The 23,213-nt window shown below is 39.6% G+C and overlaps 1 long non-coding RNA gene across 1 annotated transcript in view; it reads left to right on the top strand.

Annotated features, from left to right (window-relative positions):
* Positions 1 to 1,257: 1,257 nt before the first annotated feature.
* LOC123611062 overlaps positions 1,258 to 23,213 on the top strand; it is a 44,277-nt gene continuing 22,321 nt past the window's right edge. The window contains exons 1-2 of the long non-coding RNA XR_006718403.1: positions 1,258 to 1,296; positions 2,826 to 2,910. This is a non-coding gene — a long non-coding RNA (uncharacterized LOC123611062). The remainder of the gene's footprint in view (positions 1,297 to 2,825; positions 2,911 to 23,213) is intronic.

The following is a 23,213-nucleotide window of genomic DNA, read 5'->3' as shown; positions in this document are numbered from 1 at the left end:
TGGGGGTCAACACCTGTGGAATGGAGGGGAAAGAAGTGGGATGGGGTAGGGGGAGATCCACAATGCATGCCCAAGGATACATACATAAGAAAGAGCGCCTCTGGAGCAAGAATGGCTTTTTGGTGCTGTCTTTCCTAAGGAGGAAGAAGCCTGCCCTGTCATATAAACAAACAACCTTGGAAAAGGTGCTTGCTTTTTAGCCAGCCTTTCGTTTTTAGTTTGAGCAGTCCCCAAAGGGAGATGATAGTTGAGGGCTATTTGCTGGCAGCACTCCCAGTAGCCTGGGCAAAATTCCTTTTATTTCTGAAAGTTGGATCTGGGCAGCACATCACACTCTTTTTATTATTATTTGTTAATGTTTATTTATTTTTGAGAGGGTGGGAAGGCAGAGAGAGAGGGAGACAGAGGATCTGAAGCATGCTCTGTCTGCGCTGACAGCAGAGAGCCCGATGCAGGGCTCGAACTCAAGAACTGTGAGCTCATGACCTGAGTCAAAGTCAGGTGCTTGACCCACTGAGCCACCCAGGTGCCCCCTACCACCCTTTACAACTTAAAGGAGAATGTTCATTGACCACCTTCCAGGTACCAGAACTATTCTAGGTCCTGGAACTTACAGTGATGAATAAGGAATAGTCCGTGCCTTAAGGTATTTCTAATCAGCCTCTTCTGACTTGTTGATTAGTATGACATGCCAGATGTAATTCCAAGTACTCTGTATTCACTAATTTTTTTTTTAATGTTTATTTATTTTTTAGAGAGAGAGACAGACAGAATGCAAGCAGGGGAGGAGCAGAGAGAGAGAGAGGGAGACACAGAATCTGAAGCAGGCTCCAGGCTCTGAGCTGTTAGCATAGAGCCCAATGTGGGGCTCGGACCCGCAAACGGTGAGATCATGACCTGAGCCTAAGTCAGATCCTTCACCGACTGAGCCACCCAGGTGAAAGGGCGGGCCTACGCCAGCCGACTCCATCTTGTTCTGTGTCCTCCACCTTGAGTGACTACGTCCCCGACATGACCCCTTTTCCGGGAAAATCGCAGAAACCTCAGACCTCGCCTCCTCCCCTTGAGTAACCTCCTGCTCACCCGTTCAAACTTCCCGATCAAAACACGCCCAGCGACCTGCGTAACAGTACTCCGACCCTTCCCCAGCAAATCGGCCGAGGCCACGACCCTTCCCCAGCCAATCGGATGAGGCCACAGCCATTACCTCACCAACTGCCCCTAGGCCCCAATAAAACCTTTGTGCTTTTGAAACTCGCTCTCTCTGTCCGGTATCTCACCGCTGCGTCGGTGCAGGTAGGGGATTGAGCTCGTGCAAGCTCGAATAAAGGCCCTTTTGCTTTTACATCGGACTCGGCTCCCTGGCGGTATTTGGGGATCACGAATTCTGGGCATAACACAGGCGCCCCTCACCTGTTCTTTTTTTTTTTTTTTTTTAATGTGACTAGTATAAATTTTAAAAATAACTTAGTAGCTTGAATTTGTGGCTTGCGTTTTGTTTTTACTGGACAGAGTTGCCTTGCAGTATCTGAGATTCTTCCTATGGGGAAGTATTTTGCTCTTAAATTCAAAGAAAATCCTATTTGGTCTGGTAGTAGGATCAGGTTCTTTTGATATGCTTCATTTAATTTTTATTTATTAATAGGGATTCTATCCACCAACAGCCACTACTTGCTGGTTGTTTCATGATTGTTGAAAACTAGTTAGAGGCAGCCTGAGTGAGATGAATTAAAGTTCTATTGTTGTAGGGGAACAAGGTCATCAACTTGGAATTAATCAACGGATTTCAAATCACCAGGAAGGGATATTTTACCCTCAGCTTTACAGTTTCAGCATGTAAATTGCTGTTTAGAGGAGAGTCTGTAAAATCAATCCAGCCTTTTTCCCTTCAGAAATTAAAAGCAATTTATTTCTATTTTTGGCGAATCCTGGGAAACACTTGTACATCCAACTCCTTCACCCTGATGCCACCTGTATTGCATGTTGTTTTGGACCTTTGAGTAGGGAGGTGGGAAATTCGGTTGTCTTGGTGTCCCACAGGATTTGGAGGAGACCCCTCTGATCCCTGTTGGGGAGCCCATCTGTCTCCACCTGATACGTTTTATTTCAAATGAGTCAGAAACTCTAAAGCTCAACTTGGCCAAAGTAGCGCATATCATGTGGACTCCAACCAAAGCCATATAAATCATCCCCAGATCATACCAAACTTGGCCCCCAAACTGGGCACAGATTTTCCAATCTGGTCCTGGAGTTTGCCAGAAGGCAGGAGGACCGCAGGGATATGTGGGTTGCAACTGGCTTTTGTCCCAAACTTCTGTGGTTAGTGAAGCTTGTCTGATCTGGGATTGGATATAAACACAGCTTGTGTACTCGAAAGACACCAAACCACCTTGAAGGGTCATTTGGTCCACGCCTCTGCAGAAATCATCCTCACAAATAACTGTGTATCCAACCACCCGCTACCCCTGCCCACTGTGCCCTCACAAATCAAGAAAGATCCAGAGATGGTTTGTAAATACATTAAGTATTCCAATTTATTGTTCTCTTAGTACTTTTTAATATCAGTACATTGCTGATAAACCTAAACTGGAGACCCAAGTGAATGAATTTTTATATCTTTCTGAACAGATATGCAGAGGCTGCCTTATTTGGTAAAGTGACTCTAGAATATAGCAGCAGTGTATTTTGTTTATCTGATTTCTAGGGCAGGTTCTTTCTTAAAGTTTTTACTGTTGTTATTGTTTGTTTGTTTAATGGAGAGGAACAATAATGATTAACTTTAATAATTCTTTGTTTTCCTTGGGCCAATACAATTTACTTTCTAGATTTCACTGAGGTGGCCCTGTGCTATATCGTATTTGTCTGATTTGTGAAGTAACCTGTTTTTGGGGAAAGAAGATGTGGGAAGTTGTATTTTTTGTCTTAAAGTTTACCCAGGAGTCCCCAGATAATTGCATCTCTCCATAGACAAGAGAGGTACTTTATCCTCAGTTTGTTTTCTTTTTTGTAACACAACAAATTGACATCCCCTTTGATAGTTAAATAAGGGCATTCCTGGAAACAAAGGAATAGGTCTGGTTGGAGCTTCCAAGGAACTTCTCAGTTAAAAGGAAGTCACTGCTTTCTGTGTGAAGGATTCCTCAGTCTACCTGAACAACTGGCCAGCTGGGTAAGAGTGTAGGATTTATTGGCTGTGTGTTTGGGCAATGTACTTAACCTTTCTGTGCCTCAGTTTCTTCATCAGTAAAACAATGATAAGACCTTTTAGAGTTTTATGTGGTACAAAAAATACTGTAAAATTAATGCAGAGTCTGGATTATCAAGTGTAGGAAAGAGATTATCAAATGCAGGTGGCAGACATGGCAGTGGAGGATGATCCTTTTCAGTCCGAAAGCGTTTCCACAAAGTTGTTTTTGTTTTTAAATACCGGAAGACGTTTCTAGTAGCGTTTGTGCAATGAACATCCTACAAATAGAATACGTGTAAAATTTCTAAGGAATTAGTTTTGTATAAGCATAGTGTAAATTGGAGTCAGGGCTATGATTTTGATTGCCTCCTGAGTTAGTACTTTAGGAATAGAAATGAGCATAGCTAGGCTACCTTTAGTTCAGACACATGCCTATGAAGTCAGTTGTTACCTTTCTGAATCACACAGTAGGATCGCAGCAACCTGGCCATACCTCTAGTTTTTTATCTTACTTTAGGCTCATTTTCAACACCCAGCCTGACCGGACATCACATGTGCCCATTTGAACATGTCCAGAGACATTGTTTTTGATATCACAATGATGCTGTTTTCATTCTTGTACCACAGTGATAACTGGCACATTCTTCTTTCTAGGAACTGTGATGTTTGCCACTTCCTGTAACATCTGGTCTTGGTCTTAGATCTGTCCTTTGGAGAATAAAGCTGTTCTTGAGCTCACATGCCAGAGTTTCAAATATTTGTGGATGGTTGTTATACTTTTCTGAACTATTCCATTGTCCAGGCGAAATTTAGTTTGTTCCTTTAATCATAACTCAAGTGTCAGGAAATGGCTGGTAAGAAAGGAACCTCATGTTTTAGTTCTTTATTGTGTAACACACTGAATGAATAAAACCACTTTCTATTACATTAATACTTATATACGATATAATAATATATAAAATGATGATTATATCATTATCATATCTCAATCAGCTGGTTCTTGCTTGAGTCTCTCAAGTGGTTGCAATCAAATTGTAAGTGGGGTTGGCTTGACTTGGGCTGGCTGTCCAAAATGGTTTCACCACCCACATGTCTGACTCTGGTCTCAGATGATTTGAATGTCTGGGGCCTGAAATGGCTTGAGATTGGTTGGGCTTCTTTTTCTCCAGAAAGCCATTCCCTTGTCTAGCTTGGGCTTCCTCACAGCATGGTGGCCTCAGGGCAAGATGGACACGTTACATGGTAGTTCAGTGCACAGAGACGGAAGAAGTAGAGGCTGCCAGGTGCCTTAAAGTCTGAGCCTAACAACTGTTAGAGTCAGTTATGTTCTATCGATCAAAGAAGTCTTAGAGCTCACTCAGATGCAAGGAAAAGGAACATAGATTTTGCCTCTCAATGGGAAATCAAAAAATTTATGGCTGTCTGCCCCTCCACTCCCAGCTCTCTTGGTACTAATGGCTAATGTCACCTCTTAAAACAGCTACAGTGTTCAAAACAGGACAAAATAATCTAGCATGCTGTCAGAGAGGCCACAAGATTTTCTTTTTTTCTTTCATCTGTTTTTTTTTTTCAATTTATAATCTCCTAATAGCTTTCTACTAGCTATCGCCCACTATGGGCTCCTAATAAATTCATCATTCACTAGATCCTTTAAATCCTTATTTCACAAACTGTTATCATGTTTCCTATTTGCATAACTTCCTTTTTTCACAAAAGGCAGAATATGATTTTTGCTAATTAAACTTGTTGATTTGCGCTTGTTATTGTTCTGGTAGTAGCTACCTTTAAGATGTTTGAAGAGTGTATTCACAGTTTGGACAGAGTTTGTGGCCTTGCTTACTCTTGCCAATCCTCGGCAGCCAGAGTGAACTTGCCACAACACAAATCTAGTTGTGGTTCCCCCTGCATAAAACTCTTCACAGCCCCAAGATGTCCTCAGGAAAAAGTCTGAATTTTATGTATGAAAACCTTGTAAGGTTTTTCATACCTGTCTCCTGACTATACTCTGATTCTCATTTCTTCTTTTCCTTCCACTTCCCCTTCCCCTCCTTCCCCTCCTCCTCCTCCTTCTCCTTCCCCTCCTCCTCCTCCTCTTCTTCCTCCTCTCCTTTCTCTTTCTACTTAGGAATATCCATGTGTAGATCTTTGTATGGATATATGTTTTTATTTTTCTTGAGTGAACACGTAGGAATAGAATGGCTGTGTCATATTATAGGTGAATGTGTAATTAAAGAAAAAACTGCCAAGCTGTTTTCTAAACTGGATGTCCTGTTTTCTGTTCCCATCTGCAATCCATGTGGAGTTGCATTTGCCCCACATCCTTGGCTCTACTTGGTATGATCATCTTTGAAATTTTAACCATTCTACTCTGTGTATAGTGATAACTCATTATGGTTTTAATTTGCATTTTCCTGATGACTAATGATGTGTTCCATCTTTCCTCTGCTTCTCAGCTATTTGTACTTCTTCATGAAGTGTATGCACAAAGTTTTGGCCTATTTTAAAAATTGGATTATTTTCTTATGCTTGAGTTGTGGTGTTCTTTATGTATATTCTGGCTACAAGTCCTTTATCTGGTATATGTTTGGGAAATATTCTCTCCCAGCCTGTGACTTGCTTTTTTGTTTTTAAAAATGTCTTCAAAAAGCAGAATTGTTTAATTCTGACATCCAATTTATTATGTTTTTTTCTTCTAACGACGGGTGTCTTATATGTTCTATCTATCTAAACACTTCTGTCCACCTTGAGGTTGTAAAGATTTTCTCCTGTTTTCTTCTAGAAGCTTGATAATTTTAAGATTTATATGTAGGTCTGTGATCTATTTTTGAATTACTATTTTTGTATGATGTGAAGTAGGGAACTGATGTTATTGGATTTAGTTTGCAAACCCTTTATTTTTATTTATTTTATTTTATTAAATTTTTTTTTTTTTAATTTTTGAGGCAGGGGCAGGGGCAGATAGAGAGGGGGACAAAGGATCTGAAGTGGACTCTATCCTGACAGCAGAGAGCCTGATGTGAGGCTTGAACTCACAAACTGTGAGATCATGTCCTGAGCCAAAGTTGGAAGCTTAACTGACTGAGCTACCCAGGCACCCCTATTTTTTTTAATTAAAAAAAATGTTTTTATTCTAGAGAGAGAGAGAGAGTGGATGAGTGGGGGAGAGGGGCAGAGGGAGAGAGAGAGAGAGAGAGAGAGAGAGAGAGAGAGAGAAAATCTTAAGCACTGGGATCATGACCTGAGCCAAAATCAAGAGTTGGATGCTCAACAAACTGAGCCATCCAGGCACCTCTTGATGCCTTTTTTAGTCATATTTAGTCATAAGTTATATATTTTCATAAGGAAATTATGTTTATCTTCTATTTTTTTAATTTTTTAATGTTATTTTTGAGAGAGAGAGAGAGAGAACAAGGGAGGGGCAGAGAGAGAGGGAGATACAGAATCTGAAGCAGGCTCCATACTCTAAGCTGTCAGCACAGAGCCCAACATGGGCCTTGAACTCACGAACTGTGAGATCATGACCTGAACTGAAGTCACACGCTTAACTGACTGAGCCACCCAAGCAAGGTGCCCCTATTGTTTTTATGTTTTAAAAATTACTAACCTAAAGGTATTATGTTTTTGTTTGTTTGTTTTTACTGCCTGTCTTATTGTTATCAGTTGAGAGCTCACTGAGAGCTGTGACCAAATGGTAATTCCTCTTCCTCCTTATGAAGTGTATTGAATGATACCGTAACATCCTAAAGCAAATGAATAGCATTCCCTTCTGGTGGCATTCCTTGATGACAGCTACTCAAATAAGTTCATGTGTAATCCAGACAAATGTTGCTTTCTGACGGTCCTGCTTAACTCCAAGGTATAATTCAGAACATGTAGCCTAAACATTGATTCTCAGAAGGATTACCAGGTTCTTTGCAAAAAACTGTGAATTCCTAAACACTGTCACACATCTAGTGCTTTTGAATCTCTAAGGATGGGACCCAGGAGTTGAATTTTCATTTTTTTTTTCATTTTAACCTACTTATTGAAGTGCAATTTATATACTACTCAATTAATGCAGTGAAAGTGTACATTTCAATGATTTTTCAGTTATTCATGCAGTTGTCCTATTATCACCACAATCCAAAGGATGCTGCATTTTTAACAAGGGACTTCCCATGAAATGGTTGGGGCTCTCAAGTTGAGAAACCCTGTTTGACAGGATCAAATGGATAAGCTTCACCCAATTTGCTTTGAGCTTTAGAGTTGTTACATAGGTCTCTGGGCAGAAGGGAGTTCACCATTGTTTCACAGAAATCTGGCAATGAGAGATTTAACAGTTTTGCTTTCAGTATCCTCAGGTGATTGTATGAGCCCATTAATGCACTAAAATTTACTTTGGCTAAAGTACAGATCTGAATTCTATTCACTGGGTCATCAGCTAGAAGACTGAGTCCCTCAGCTAATGTGTGATTCTAGTCAACTCTCCAGCATCCATATCTCAAAACAGTTTGTATGTGTTGTACTCGTAGGCACGATAGCTAGTTGTCTTGGAACTGGTAAATTGGGCTCCAAATCAAAGCTCTGATTGTCAATACTGGAAATGCAAGGCCTTAGATGTCTTTCATTCCCAGACAGAAAATAAAAATTTTGGATGCATTTAAAAAGTATGCATGTTGGGGAGGGATGGAATGAGTAATGAAATGTTAAGTTACCTGCATTAGCAATATAGGGATTCAGGAAGTTTGTGGCATTAGAAATGACAAGGTACCTTATGAAGGGTATTCTCCAGCATTTCTCAAAATGTAAATCAGCATGTTCCTTGATATAATGTAAAGAATGAGATTTGTGGTTTAAATAACTCACAATCCCCTGAAAGGTTAATCCAACTAATTTCTGCAAGCTGTTTCACGTCCACTGTATATTGTAAATCTCTACTGGGGTCATGTGTTTTATGGTGGAATTTAAATTTTTCCATAGAGCGTCTTTGCAGCAGTGTTGGCCAGTATTATTTTTCCAGTCTCAGTGTCTAATTTATCTTATTTTGATTGCACAATATTGAGAAAATTATAACTCACAAAGATAAGTAGTTGCAAACGGTAGCAGTTTTTGAAATAGATTGCTTTGCTGTGTCAAGATGCTTGTCAATTAAACTAGGCAAAAAGTGTAAAAGAGGAGCAATAGGACATTTTTGCCTCGATTGTCTATGTTTTATCTTCTGTGCATAAATTGTTTATGTTTTTTGTTTAAATACATCTATTTTGGGGGGCGCCTGGGTGGCTCAGTCAGTTAAGTGTCCAACTTGATTTCAGCTTAGGTCACAATCTCACGGTTCATGGGTTCAAGCCCCTCATTGGGCTCTGTGCTGACAGTGCGGGGTTCTCTCTCTCCTGCTCTCCCTGACCCTCCCCTGTTAGCTCTCTCTCTCTCTCAAATATAAATAAAAACATTAAACATTTTTGAAAAGTCTCTTTTTTGATCAGTGCCTGATTTGAAGCTGTTTTGTACTACTGACTGAGATAGGATCTATATCCTTTTTACTAGTGTTACTTAAGTTGTAGTATGTAGACCAGTACTGTTTGTTACTGGTCTAGGACAAGAAAAGAATAGAAATTGGGAATTAGCATTTAGAAATTTTTACAGCAATTTGTCACTGCCCTGACATCCAATCAGGTGGTCAGTGGATTCTTTTTGTTAATCAGGGTCTCATCTATCCAGGTGTTGTCACACTCACATGATGAATCATGTATAGTTCAAGCTACTTATCATCATCAACCTCTAATGGAATGGCAGTTAATAAACAAAGAAATAAAACCAGACTTGTCCTTTACCACAGACAGGTTGAGAAGTACTGCAGTAGAGGACAATTAAGCTGTTGGTCATGTGTAATTAGATACGATTTATATATACTTTTGAAAGGAAGGAATCAGGTTGTTGCTATATCCATGGCATTATAGATGTTATGCCACTAAAAATGCTTCCATACACATTTTGAAACCTTCTGAGGTTTCTAGAATTTTCTACCAGATAAAATCCAATTTTCTCTCTCAGAGCCAGACCCAGAGGTAGTTTCTTTTCCATTGGGAATTTTCCTATCACAGGACATCGGAAGCACCAAGGGGGTTGGTCTACCCCCATTCAATTAGTTATTCACCCTCTTACCATTTTTAAAATATGGTCCATTGGAATTTTCTCAATTTATAAATTCTCTGAAAGTAGAGCTCAAGCCCAACCTTCTTTCAGATTGCTTCCTTTAGTCTCTGCCTGTATAGAAATTCTGGAGCAGCTATGACCTATAGATATTGGACTTTAGTGCTCTTCTGTTTCTTTTCCTTTTTGGCTAACACTTTTACAACTACCACTGTGACTGGATCCTTGTAAGAGCTCAACACACGTTAACAATTATTAAAATTATTCTTTGATTTCCATATGTGAAAAAAGACAAAGGATTTTTACAAGGAGAAGTGTGGAATTGTCTCCTTATCTGATAATTTTAGAAGACAATCACAATGATAATCACGTAGGGAGTATTTGATGGCTTAGTTATAATTGTTAAAAATATTATGCCTGAATGCCTTCACATATTTCTTCTTCAGTAATGTATTCTTGAATTTTTTAAAAATGAGAGCTTCTTGCCTTCTTGATTTTCCTTTTCCTTTCTCAATATTGACCTTTTTCTAACATTTATATGGATGGGATGAAACCTTATGGCTTGTTTTCTAATTTAATTTTTCTCACTTAATGATATAACTTGAGCTTTCCATGTTGGTATAGTCAATATAAGTTCACCTAATTTTTTTAGATGGTACTTGAGTTTTCTGTTGAATAGATGTACACTTGTGGGTTCTCTTACCCTCTCACTAATAGATACTTAGGCTTACTGGCTAACCCAATTGTCTTCCTGACTATATAGACTAGTCATGTTCTAGAATTTTAATGCAGATAAAATATTTTCTCATCATGTAAATTACCATGTGCTGAAGGGACTAAAGGAAATCAACTTGGCCCTAAAGGGAAAAAGGCAGCAATTTCAAAGACATTTGAACAACAACTCTAAAATAAAATTAATTAACTTCCCTTTAAACAAATTCTTTTAAGTTTTCATGGCAATTTGTGCTTCTGAAAAAATTCTTGGCATGTCTTCTATAGGGATGACATTTATTCTCTGTAAGCCCTAAAGATAGGAGGAAAGGAGGATAACTCCAAGTAGAAAGGGAAGACTCTGTTAACACTGGACAGAGCCGAAAAATATTTTAGTTGGATGATTGTTTGCTTAAAAGGCCCTTTGAAGCAATTTTGAATTGCAGTGTTAATTCCATAGTAAAATTTCCCCATGGAATATTACAATACAGGCTGGCTATGAGACAGTCTCTAGTTTGTTTTCAGGCACATTGTAGGTGCTCAATTGTTTGTGGAATTAATGTGGTTGTGAGAGAAATGACCCAGAAACAGTGATATGACTGAGGTCTCCTTGTGAGCCCACAACTGCATGGACCACAAGCCCTGAAGAATGGTTGGCTGCCCACTGACTCTCAGATGGCCTGAAAATTGATCCTAATATTCAAATAATCCCTATGATCTGGAGTGTAGGGAATAGGATAAATATTTCAACCAGGGTCTTCAACTCCTCAGGAGGCAGTAAAAGATAGGAGAGGTTCCCGCTGCAGAAGAGCCCTTGTAGGGACCATGCATTGACCCAGCAACATAAGTTTCTTACAAAGTTGAAGGATGATTATTAAAATTAATGGGTGCTCTCCTTTTGGGATGAACACTGGGTGTTGTATGGAAACCAATTTGACAATAAATTTCATATATTGAAAAAAAAATTAATGGGTGCTCTTATAAGTAATGTAAATTTACTATAGAGATCATTTAAAAAGTAATTGCTAAGGGTGCCTGGGTGGCTCAGTCAGTTAAGCATCCAGCTTTAGCTCAGGTTATGATCTCACGGTTTGTGAATTCCAGCCCCGCGTTGGGCTCTCTGTTGTCAGTGCAGAGCCTGCTTCAGATCCTCTGCCCCCTGTCTCTCAGCCCCTCTCTCCCTCACTTGCTTGTGCATGCTCTCTCTCTCTCAAAAATAAGTAAACATTAAAAAAAGTTATTGCCATACATTTTATTTTTGTTTTTAATTTATTTTTAAAATTTATTCTTGGCATATAATTGACATACAATGTTATATTAGTTTCAGGTACCATATGTTTTTTAAAAGAAATTACATTTTTATTTTAAGTTTTTATTTTTATTTTATTTTATTTTTTAATGTTTATTTATTTTTGAGAGAGAGAGACACACAGAGTGTGAGCAGGAGAAGAGCAGAGAGAGAGGGGGACACAGAATCCAAACCAGGCTCCAGGCTCTGAGCTGTCAGCACAGAGCCCGACGCGGGGCACGAACCCACCAGCCGTGAGATCATGACCTGAGCCGAAGTGGGACACCCAACCAACTAAGCCACTCAGGCACCCCAAGTTTTTATTTTTAGTTTAGAGGGAGAGAGAGAGTGTGTGAGCAAGAAAGAGGGGCAGAGGAAGAGAGAGAGAGAATCTTAAGCAGGTTCCAGATTTAGTGTGGAGCCTAACGTGGGGTTCGAGTCCATGACCCTGGGATCATCACCTGAGCCAAAATCAAGAGTTGGATGCTCAACTGACTGAGCCACCCAGGAGCCCCTATTCCAGGTGCCATATGTTTTTAATTGGCGTCTGTTAACCATAGAGTAGATCTGCAGTGTTTGACATACACAGAGAAGGAAAACACAGACTGAGAGACTCCAAAGAATATTTGACCCTTCTGCCTTCTAATTGATGTGGAAAGATATTGTTTGCATCATGTGATAGATAATGATCTCTTTAAATTATCACCTTGGCAACAATGTAGCATGATGTAATAGGTCAAGTAGAATATCTGGGGTCTAGTCCTCATTTTTGCTCTTTAACTACTTTTATATCTTTGGGCAAGAAACTTAGCCTGATTAGGCTTTATCATCAGGAAGCTGAGAATAAAAATACCAGTCCCGCTTATTTTGCAAGGTTGTTGCAAGGATGAAATGAAATAAATAAATAAATATGAAAACATTTTATAAACTGCTGTTATACAACTATAAAGTCTCATTACTTGCTGAGATTACAATATCCTCAAATTTTAGTGTGTAGATAAGAGTCATTTGTGGTGCTTGCTAAGAATGCAGTTTCCAGAACTTCTATTTCCAGCAATACATAAGGCAACAGAGCCCGAAAAACCCTCCCGCTACACAACTCCTAGAAATGTTGGATAAAGTATATCCAACGTCATTATAAATGCATAACTGAGCTTGTGATCAAGAAATGAAAATTTCTAGGGCTAGAAACGGGAAGAGGAAGAAGTGACTCAGAGAGGTAATTGGGTGCTAAAGACACAGCTGCCTTGAGGGACAATAATATATAGTAGAATGTTTTAGGCTGGAAGCAGACAGAAGACAATGTCTGTGGCTCACCCAAGGTGTAGAATCAGACCCGCGACCTCCTGTATATCCACTTCTCATAAAGGGCATTTTTCCTCATTAAAAAGGCAGACTAAAAGACAAATCTACCATTGACCAAGGGAAGGGACAAGGAGCCTAACCCTCCTAGTGGTTTACAAAGACCCCAGCTGTGAAATTAACTCTAAGTTCCCGAGATTGTGGAACTGAAGCACCAAGGGCAGAAGCCAAAGGATTTTTTCTTGTAGTTATGTCCCCTCTGCCCAAGGGTCTGTGGATTCTAGAAATAAAGCCCCGTCTAACATTAACTCCAGTTCCCAAATCCATTTGTAATTAAGACCTAGCAGAAATACAGACTCGCAAGGACTTTAGACATTGGGTATAAGGTACAGAATGTAAGTATGTATAAAATGTTTGAAAAGGGCAGATACCTGGGTGCAAACGAATCAATAGTTGGGGTGGGCCCGAGAATCTGCACTTTAAGAAAGCATCCTAAAAGAGTTAAGATGCAGATGGCCTTCAGAAGACCCACTGGGAAATGTAGCTTTGCCAGTTTTCCAAAATGGATTACACCGGCCACTTTAAATACTAAAAGGTATTCATATTTGGCTCTACCTCCATGTTAGTGGGTTAAAAAGAGTACCTCTTAGTTTTTTTTTTTCTTCAAATATTTATTTATTTTGAGAGACAGAGACAGAGAGCACAGGGGAGGGGTAGAGATAGAGGGATCCCAGGCAGGCATGCTCCCAGCTGTTAGCATGGAGCCCAATCCCACGAAGCCATGAAATCAGGACCTGAGCTGAAATCGAGTCAGACACTTAACCGACTAAGCAACCTAGATGCCCCTAAAAGGAATACCTTTTAATGAGGAATTTTCTTTTCTGCTCTGTGGCTAATCAGGCTTTATCAGTTTTCTGACTTAAGTGGATAATTAGGTAGGCAGAATTTTTTTCCTTTGGCCCAAAAAACAAGCAAAGAACAACAACAACAACAAACAATGATACTCAATGAGTGTGCCTGGGTGGCTCAGTCCGTTAAGGATCTGATTCTTGATTTCAGCGCAGGTCTTGATCTCAGGGTCATAAGTTCAAGTCCCATGTTGGGCTCCATGCTAGATGTGGAGCCTACTTTAAAAAAAAAATAGCTAAATAAATAAAAATAATGATACTGAAACAACATGGAGAGTAAATGGAAGTGCCATTCTCTTCCCCTCTTTTGCCATCTGCTTCCCTAGTGGCCTCCCTTTATTGCTGCTGAGCCTACTCAGGCTGAAAATGCCCCTCATCTTGTTATAACTTATGGAGGTTAAAATGGTGCATAATGGACGATTGAGGCAGATGGTGACTTTCTTTACTGTTTATGTTCCTCCCATATTGAAAACTTGTAGCTGCTCCAGGTGCATTTTGGCCTTTGGTGAAGGGTTGGGGAAGGGATTGAGAAAGGGTTAGAGGAAGGTCTCAAGAGAACAGCCACCAGAAAAATTTTAGTCCTGGCTTCCCATCTTCCTATTCTCCATCACCTTTTTATCTATTGAACTCAACATGAGTCAGGTTTTGCTTTTGAAAGCCCTGTGCAGGGAAGAGTTGTTTTTCCTATCTTTGAGCTGTTCAGCCATCTGTCCCAGTTTCTTCCTGGTTTCCTGTTATTTTCATTCTGCCTTTATAAAGATTAACATGCGGTGCAACCACATATTCTATTAAGCTTGTCTCCTCACTACTTTATCTCATTAACTGCTTGATCACTATGAATAAAAATAATCTTCCATTAAGTCACAACTTCAAACGTCTCTGAGACTTTAGATCAAGCAAACCTTCAACAGCTTAAAAAAATCTCTTTAAATCCTAGAGGTTCACTTCAAAGGAAAACCTATGGGTGTTCTCAACCCAACTGACAGGTAAATAGTCATTTGTAACTAAAGATATGCAAGTAAGGAAACACAGCTTACTCTGGAGTTTATACCTTCTCTTAACTTTTTCTCTACTTAAAAGGGCAACTTAAGACCTGGCTGGAGATAGGATTGGCTTGGATAACACAACGTTGTACGCATGGAAATAGGGTAGTATTGGAAGCAACCATACAGCTTTCTGTCCTATTTCATACTTTTTTTTTCGTATTTACAAAATCAATACACAAAGAAATAAAAGAGAAAATGGGGACAAAAGGAGGCAGTGTTGGTAGGGACAAACATCACCCAACCAGAGATAACTACTATTAATAATTTGATAGTCCTTGTAGTTTGTGTGTGTGTGTGTGTGTGTGTGTGTGTGTGTGTGTAGATAAAGAAGGATAAAATGCATATTCTTTCGTAGATATTCTTTTTTTTTTTTTTCATCCATATACTTTCTTCATGTGAAGGATAACTTTGTGTGTGCTGTTTTCTTTGCCTGGACTGTCCTTCTTTTACCCAAAGAATGCCTTTCTTCTTCAGAACTCTACTCTGAATCTCCTTGCCTTTGGGAACCATTTTTGATCTGCTGACTTTTTTATTCCCCACTGGATGTTTCCTTTGCTTAGTGGTCTCCTTCTGGGCACTGGTCATAGTTGTAGTTTTTTATTCCTGTGTGCTTTTTTTATTGTTTTGTCTCTTCCACTAGACTTTAAGCCTCATAAGGGTACAGGTTGGGTATTCTCAGGGCCCAGCACAGTGCCTGACACAAAGTAGGTGCTTCAAGAACTTTGGTTTGGATGAAAGAATGGTAAGTTTTCATATATTCTATGCTTGTCCAGCTATCATTTAACTTTGAGGCTGCTTATTGGCTAATATAAACACGATAATGGGCATCACTGTATGAAACAGCCTTGCCCACAACCTTAGTTATTTCTTTAGAAAGATTCCTAGAAGTAGAATTACTAGACTAGAGAGTATGGGGCACTTTAGTGCCTTAGATACATACTTCCAGAAACATGTCAATTATTACAGTCTTTAATAGTAGAAAAGAATGCCTATTTCCCCATATTGTCATACTTAATTCTAATTTGTAATTTTTTTTTCCTGCAAATTGACTATTCCTAATCTTTGTCTTTTTTTTTCCTACTTGGATATCTATCTTTCTGTATTTATGACAATCCTGCGAATTAAGATTTTTGGCCATGTATCACAGTCTGTCTTTTGACTTAAACCTTTTCTTTTTTAAATCTATCATTTGATGTATGTGTATTTATTTGCACAGATGCAAAACTCTCCATCTTTTTTCCCTTGTTTTGTTTGTTTGTTTTTATCTTTATAAAGCTTTTCCCACATTAAGATTATAGAAATAATAGCTGGGGGAAAAAACAAACAAACTAAGGGTATATATATGAGTATATACAGGGAGAAGACTGGATTAATCTATAAATGAAGGTGGTGAATTGATCAATTATATGGAAGGGAAAAAGTTCGTCTCATCTAACATCTTACATGAAAGTATGCTTCAGATGGATTCAGATCAAATTTTTAAAAGTATGAAAGAATTGGAAGAAAGTATTGGTGAGTACCACTTATCTGTCTTAATTGAGTACTCAAATAAGAGTTAAGAATCTAAGAATTACTTTGGATGAAAAAATAATTTCCCATTGTTAAAAGTTTTGGTTAGAGATTTTGATCAGAGATTTCCCAAGTAGTTCAGTGTTGAGAGGGAGAGATTCTAACCTTGCTCTCTAAATACAACTACTTTTTTCTGAGCTCCACAACAACACTTCTGGTTAAAGTAAGCCAGGGAAGTAAATAGTGTGGTAGAGAAAGGCCCTGTACTTGCAATTAGAAGACACAGTGTCCGGTCCTGGCTGTATCTCATTGCTCATCACATAGTTAGATCATCTGGGGAGAACTTTTTCTTAGACATTTTTTTTTTTAATCTGTAAAATGTATAACAAAAATCTCTGTGCCATCCACTTCACAGAGTTGTTGGGAAGTTCAAATCAGGTACTACAAATGGGCAGTATTATTACTGAAGAGTGCTGTACATAATAATAGCTCAATGTGTTTTATATTGTTGCTCTTTATGTCCCAATCTATCTTTCCTGCAAAACTATTTCTTTAAGAGCAAGTTTGTTCCTCCCTGCATTCTGAAGCTGTCTGGCATGATGGCTTTCCTTAAAGATTATACTCTGCAGTAATGAAGAGCCCTGACTGGAGTCCTGCTGAGTTTGGTTTGAATCCAGGTTCTGTGGTTTGTATTATTGTGACCTTGGGCAAGTTATGTAATCTCTCTTATGTTTCAGTTTTCCCATCTTTGAAAAGAGGATAAAAATAGCACTTGTCTTGGTAAGTCAAGGCTCTGGTTATGTCAGTAATCCAAACTATGGTTGTTGAAGTAATAAAGGGAATGCAGTAGCTTATCAATCTCTATCTCTGTCTCTATCTCTATCTCTATCATCTCTATCTCTAGCTCTATCATCTATATCTATATCTCATGTGTTTCTGTCTCTGTCTCTGTATCTATCTAGCTGTACTTTCCAGGAGTGGTTAGTTGAGGTATGATCTTGTCACTCTCTTTTGATTTGCTTTTTCTTTTAGCCTCAACCTCTTTTGATTTGCTTTTTCTTTTAGCCTCAACCTTTTATTTTTCCCAAACAAGATTTATCTACACAGCAGAGAAAAAGGTGTTATAGTCCCTAATTTACGTCAAGTAAATGTATCAAGTTCTCCAACTTGATATTTTAACAATTCACACATTAAAAAAAAATCCTGGTAAAATGTCTTCATTGGTTCTACTTTGGTCATATTCTCACCCTGAATTAACCATGTGGTCTGGTGAAGGGGGTGCTTTGGTTGTTTAGACTTGGTTCCCCTGTCCTTTTATGACTGTGGTCATGTGGGGTTCTAGGAGTGTCAGTCCTCCCACTATCACATGATTAGAGAATGGGAGAAGTAGTTCTCCAGAGGAAAGGGTGTATTAACACACAAATATAACCAATGTCTGTGAGTTTCCTCATAGGACTGTTGTAAGAATTCAGTGATAGAACTTTTTGTACCATTGGTACATAGCAAGTGCTCAAGAAAAAAGAAAAAAAGTTAGCTTTTACTAGTATTATGATTCAGTGGAAGGATATTTGTTTCTAGGCATCTTGCAGATATCAGTCACCTTCTGAATTGTTGCAGTTAAAGAGCCTTTGACTAGGTTTAGTGTAAACATCTAGGAAAGAGTTGTAGGAGATCAGGTGATAAGAAGAGAAAGGAAAGGAAGCCATCATGACTCCTTACAGGAACCAGGACCCAGAAGGGCACTGGGGCTTAGAGCAGGGGAAGGAAGCCTGTCTTTTCTGATGAGTGGTTCCTCATAATAAATGCTTATTTTCAGTGGCAGCTGTAGGAGTATGCTAGCCTTGAGTCTCTACTGCCATTCCCAACCTCTCTTCAAGAGTCAAATAGTTAGGCTTAACCACGGTTACAGTGACATAAGACTCTGGCTCCTCTGTTTTTGTTTTTTGTTTTTTCCTTCCAACTGGTTAGTCTGTTGCCCCTACATTTTTGCCCTTTTGTCTCCTCAGACTTGGATTTATCTCAGTTTTGACTTTTTCCTTTAGCATGACTCTGGTCACATACAGAGAATGCCCAATAATAATACCTAATGAGAAAAATGGAATTTAGTTTAGCTTCCTTGTATGTGTTGCATTGTTGAGACTAAAAAAAAAAAAAAAAAAAAAAAAAGGTTGAATCTTTTGACTTAGAGCCATGGAAACACTCTTCTTACTTAAGAACCATCAACTTAAAGTTGAGGCTTCCAACTGGCATAGATCTTCACAGCAAGCAGGCAAATCTTTTGAAATAAAACCAATCTTTTCTTAAAGACAGACATCAGGAGCACATAAAAAATCACGTGCACCACAATGTATTTTGGGGGTAATTTTCCTTGATTATAAACAACATTTTGATGTACTTGTATCTAGAACATCGATGAGATAGAGTTCGAGTGAATAAATAGTTTCTGCATTTCATGATGTGATTTTAATTCCTCCACCTTGGCTGCTTAGGAATAACAGCTTAATCTGATATCACTGAAAATAAGAAATATCTGTATTTCCGTGATCACTGAAAGTTCATATTGGATTGTAAGCTCAGATAGAACTGACCTGAGGCTTATCAGAGCTGAGCAACGGAGCTGCATGAGAACAGAATAAGATTTAATCAGAAAGGAAATTCTGCTTCAGAAACAGTCTTTGCCCCACCAAACGACACTTGGGGAGGAAGGAGGACAGGAGATGAGAAACAGAAAAAAGGAACATTTCAAACACTTCTAAAAAATAGCACTTTTCCCCCTGGTAACTTCTCCACTCAGTTAGGTTCAGTATAAAGTAATCCTGCGTGTTCCTGAGGAAATCTTCTGGTTATGTTCTCGAAGCAGGTGAATAATGGAGATATCTACCACACTGGAAAATAGTGCCGATCAATAATATTGTGATTTTTGTTTGCCATGCCTTTTTTGCAGCTGACTCACCTTCCCTTCTCTCTGGAGCTTGGATGCTTTATTTAGAGATGGGGTTTTTATCTTCTCTTTTCCTAATGGCGATGTTTGGAGGACCAAGGAAGCAGCTATGAAAGTGACTCTGGAGGGCAAATACCCAAGCCTTTAGTACTGCAGTGATTTCCTGAACTCACAACCCGTTGCGGGGTTACTGTGTTACTGAGGCCGCAGCGCATATACCTCACCCTGTTCTGATACTATTCAGGGCAGACAGATGTGGCCATCAAAGCTCTTGCTATTGGAAGATTTTTTCTGCTCCTGCAGAATGATGTACTGTAGCTAAAACTTTAATTTTAGCAAGTAGGATGATTGTTACTTCTCTAATGCCTCTGATTAAGGTCAGCAGCAGACATTACTTGGGAACTAAGATTGCTCTCATGAGCAAATGACACAGGGGAAGAAATTAAAAAAAAAAAAGTTTCTGTCTTGAAAATGGAGGATACCAGAGGGAAATGTGTGGTGTACAGATTGTATCAGTTTTCTCATACCATGTGGTATCCAAGACATAATGGCTTCAACAACACCAATTTATTTACTTATACTTTTGCCATTTAGATAGGGCTCAGCTGGTCTGGCTCATCTCTGTTTCTTGTGGTGTCAACTGGACTCAGTATGTGTTTGTGGTCAACTGGGTAGCTTGCACAACCTCTCTTACATGGCTAGCAATTGGCTCGGTGGCTCTCCTTTGAGTGGCTGGGATAGCCTGGGCTTCTTCACTGCATTAACAGCTTTCCCAACTACGTACCATAAATCTCAACCTCCATAAAGAAATATTTCACCACCTTCCCTGGACCATTTCCTGTAGTCATAAATGTTGTTAAAAAAGACCCTTCCACTGAAGCTGTCCTGCTCTGCCAGCTACTTCAGCTTTTGCTTGTCCTTCCATGTGTATTCCAGTATGGCAGGGTTGTCATTGCAGCCATGTCTTACTATGTACCTTCATCCATGCACTGGATCCTCATATCCCTAAAACAGTGTGGCTCTCCTGGGCAAGGTGGCAACACTGCTCCTTCTCCCTCTGGACTATTATTTTACTTTATTTAATTTTTAAAGTTTATTTATTTATTTAGAGAATGAGCAGGGGAGGGGCAGAGAAAGAGGGAAAGAGAGAGAATCCCAAGCAGGCACCACATCAGCACAGAGCCCAATGTGGGGCTCGATCCCACAAACAGATCATGATCTGAGCCGAAATCAAGAGTCAGACGCTCAACCAAGTGAACCACCCAGGCAGCCCTTCTCTGGGCTACTGTTTTAAAGGGGCTCCAAGCAGGACTGTCGTATCCGCATTTTGTTCCCTTTTCTTCATCCTCTGTTGTTCTTCTTCTATTTTAGACATGAATCCAGCATGGGCTTGGCTGGGAATGAATGGATTTGACTAGGGCACACTACTGAATTAAACCAATGGGATTTTACTTGCTGAAGCCTATCGTGTCCCATTCTTTCTATCTTTAGGATGAATTCTCCCAAGGTCCTAATTTTCCAGATAGCAATCTAACTATCCAGCACGGACACCCCCTGTTTCACTCATCATCACTTTCTTCAACTAGCACCATTATCAAGTGAGGTTTGTCCCATTTTACAACGTTTATTTATTTTTGGGACAGAGAGAGACAGAGCATGAACGGGGGAGGGGCAGAGAGAGAGGGAGACACAGAATCGGAAACAGGCTCCAGGCTCTGAGCCATCAGCCCAGAGCCCGACGCGGGGCTCGAACTCACGGACTGCGAGATCGTGACCTGGCTGAAGTCGGACGCTTAACTGACTGCGCCACCCAGGCGCCCCGGTTTGTCCCATTTTAAAGGTGAAGAAACTAAGTAAAGGAAATGGGAAATTTAACTCCCTTGACTTATGCAGCCACTGTAGGTTAGGGGAAAAAAAAATAAAGGCGACATTCCAGAACTCTATTTAGTCCATTCCTCAGTTGGCAAATCCTCCTTATCCTAAGAAATCAAAGATATCCTGTGGGGGTAGCAACGAGATACTCCATATGGTGTTCTGCTCTTTCTCACCCTTTTAATTTGGCTCATTGTTCAATCTTAATTTGCAATTGTCACAGCTGCGATCGCATTCCCAATGTTCCACCAACTCCAAAAACCCTTGAATCCGAACCCTCGGTGGTTTTAATTTTATTTTTGTTGAGAAAGGTTATGTTGTCACAATGGGTAAAGGTAGCTCTTCAGTGAGGGAAAACATTTTTTTTTGGGGAAAAAGATACTTCTAATTTCGTATTAAGCTTCAGAATGGGCTGCCACTGTGGAACCTCAAGTGCAGGGGAGTTGACAATTCAGCCATAATCAAGCTAACTGAATTGGACAGAGCAATGTGAGACATAATTAGCAATTCCGTTCAGCGAGCTGTCTCCTGAAAAACTTAAAATACCTTCCCTGCCTCATGCATATTCAGTGCCTCATTTGCTATTGTTTTTATCCAACAGGTTGAAATTCAAAAGGAAAAAATTCTGAGTTGTCTGTCTCATTTTCATCCCCCGCATTCTCTCTCTCTTCAGCAGCCCCCCCACCCACTGCCTGCCCCGCCACCCAGCCAGTCCCATTTCAATACAGCAGGGTCACCCCAGTGCCAACTGCACACTGATGAATACAAAGTCCTCTGAGCACATTTTTTCTCTTGCTAGTACCTTTGTCAACCTTTCCTCTTAATTAGATAAACTGAGCATGTATGTTTGCACTGTGGAATTATGACCATTCGGTTGTTGTGGTCAGGCTTCTGTTGGGTATTCTGTCTGTCACATGGTTATTGGGTCAGGATAGGTTTGTGCAGAATTGGAGATTGATTGATGATCCCGTGCTTTTCCTCCTGATCTCTATCCACCTTGATGGGTTAAGCTTTCACTTGCCTTGATGTTTCAGGGGGTTAGACTTTTGCCTTGTAGATGTGCAGCAAGACGGAGACCGCAGAAATAATGAGAGGGAAGGGAAAAAAATCAAACACATTCCCTTCTGTTGCCTACAACCGTGGTTAGTTGAGCCTACAAATTCCCCTTTAGAAGACTGTCTATGGGGCGCCTGGGTGGCTCAGTCGGTTGAGCGTCTGACATTGGCTCAGGTCATGATCCCACGGTCTGTGAGTTTGAGCCCTGCATGGGGCTCTGTGCTGATAGCTCGGAGCGTGGAGCCTACTTTGGATTCTGTGACTCCCTCTCTCTCCGCCCCTCCGCTGCTCATGCTCTCTCTCGCTCTCTCTCTCTCTGTCAAAAATAAGTATAAACATAATAATTAAAAAAAAAAAAAAGACAGTCTATACAATGTGTTGGGTGTGAATACTCTGGAAAGACCCCCTGAAGGGGTTGTCTGCAGAGACAGAATGGTGTAGTACAAGCAAGAGTTGGAGTTAGATCTAGGGTCAAATCCTAGCTCTATACTTATTAGCTGTGTGGTCTTGACCAAGTTACTTAACTTCCCTAATCCCCACATGCTTCATTTGTACAACAAAGATCATACCAACCCTGTGTGTGAGTATCAGTATGAGGAATACATAAAATAAGCTATAGGGAAGACCTAATTGAGTGTCTGGCACACTCAATTGTGTTCAATAATTGTGTCCTTCCTTTTCTTTCCTCCCCTTCTTCATATTAGTCTTTCCTTTCCTTTTTCTTTCTGCTTTATTATATTTTGTAGTCTGAAATCAGAAAATGTAAAATATTCTAGAATTTCTGGAAAATTACTCAGCACTTTACATCTCATTCCCTACAAAGCTTCTTTATCTTAAAAAACACATTCTAGCAATTAGTACATGCTGATTTAAGTTTCATCTTCTTTCCCCTCCCCCATTAATATCTGCTAAAGGTGACAGGCCAAAGGTATAAATTGAGTTAAATGAGAAATTAAAAGTTTTTCTAATCCTAAATCCCCAGAAGCATCACTATATTTCATCACTTCAAAAAATAGCTTCTTTCAGATTTTAGCTTTTCCATTTGGGGAGCATTGGAATAAGAAAAGAGTATTGATAAAATTTCATGTTAAAAAATTTTAATTTGCTGACCTAACTTGGAAGGTTTAATTTTCACATCTTTTTTTTATGTGAGAAGTAGGAATTTCAGGCAAACTCAGGCTTGTAAATATTTTAGAAGAAGCTGAGATATACTCTAAATGGATTCTGTATCAAATACAACGGTAATGTTCAAAAGAGAGTTCTA

Source organism: Leopardus geoffroyi, chromosome A1 (assembly GCF_018350155.1).
Source record: "Leopardus geoffroyi isolate Oge1 chromosome A1, O.geoffroyi_Oge1_pat1.0, whole genome shotgun sequence".
NCBI classification, from domain to species: Eukaryota; Metazoa; Chordata; class Mammalia; order Carnivora; family Felidae; genus Leopardus; species Leopardus geoffroyi.
This window is presented reverse-complemented; position numbering and strand designations above follow the sequence as displayed.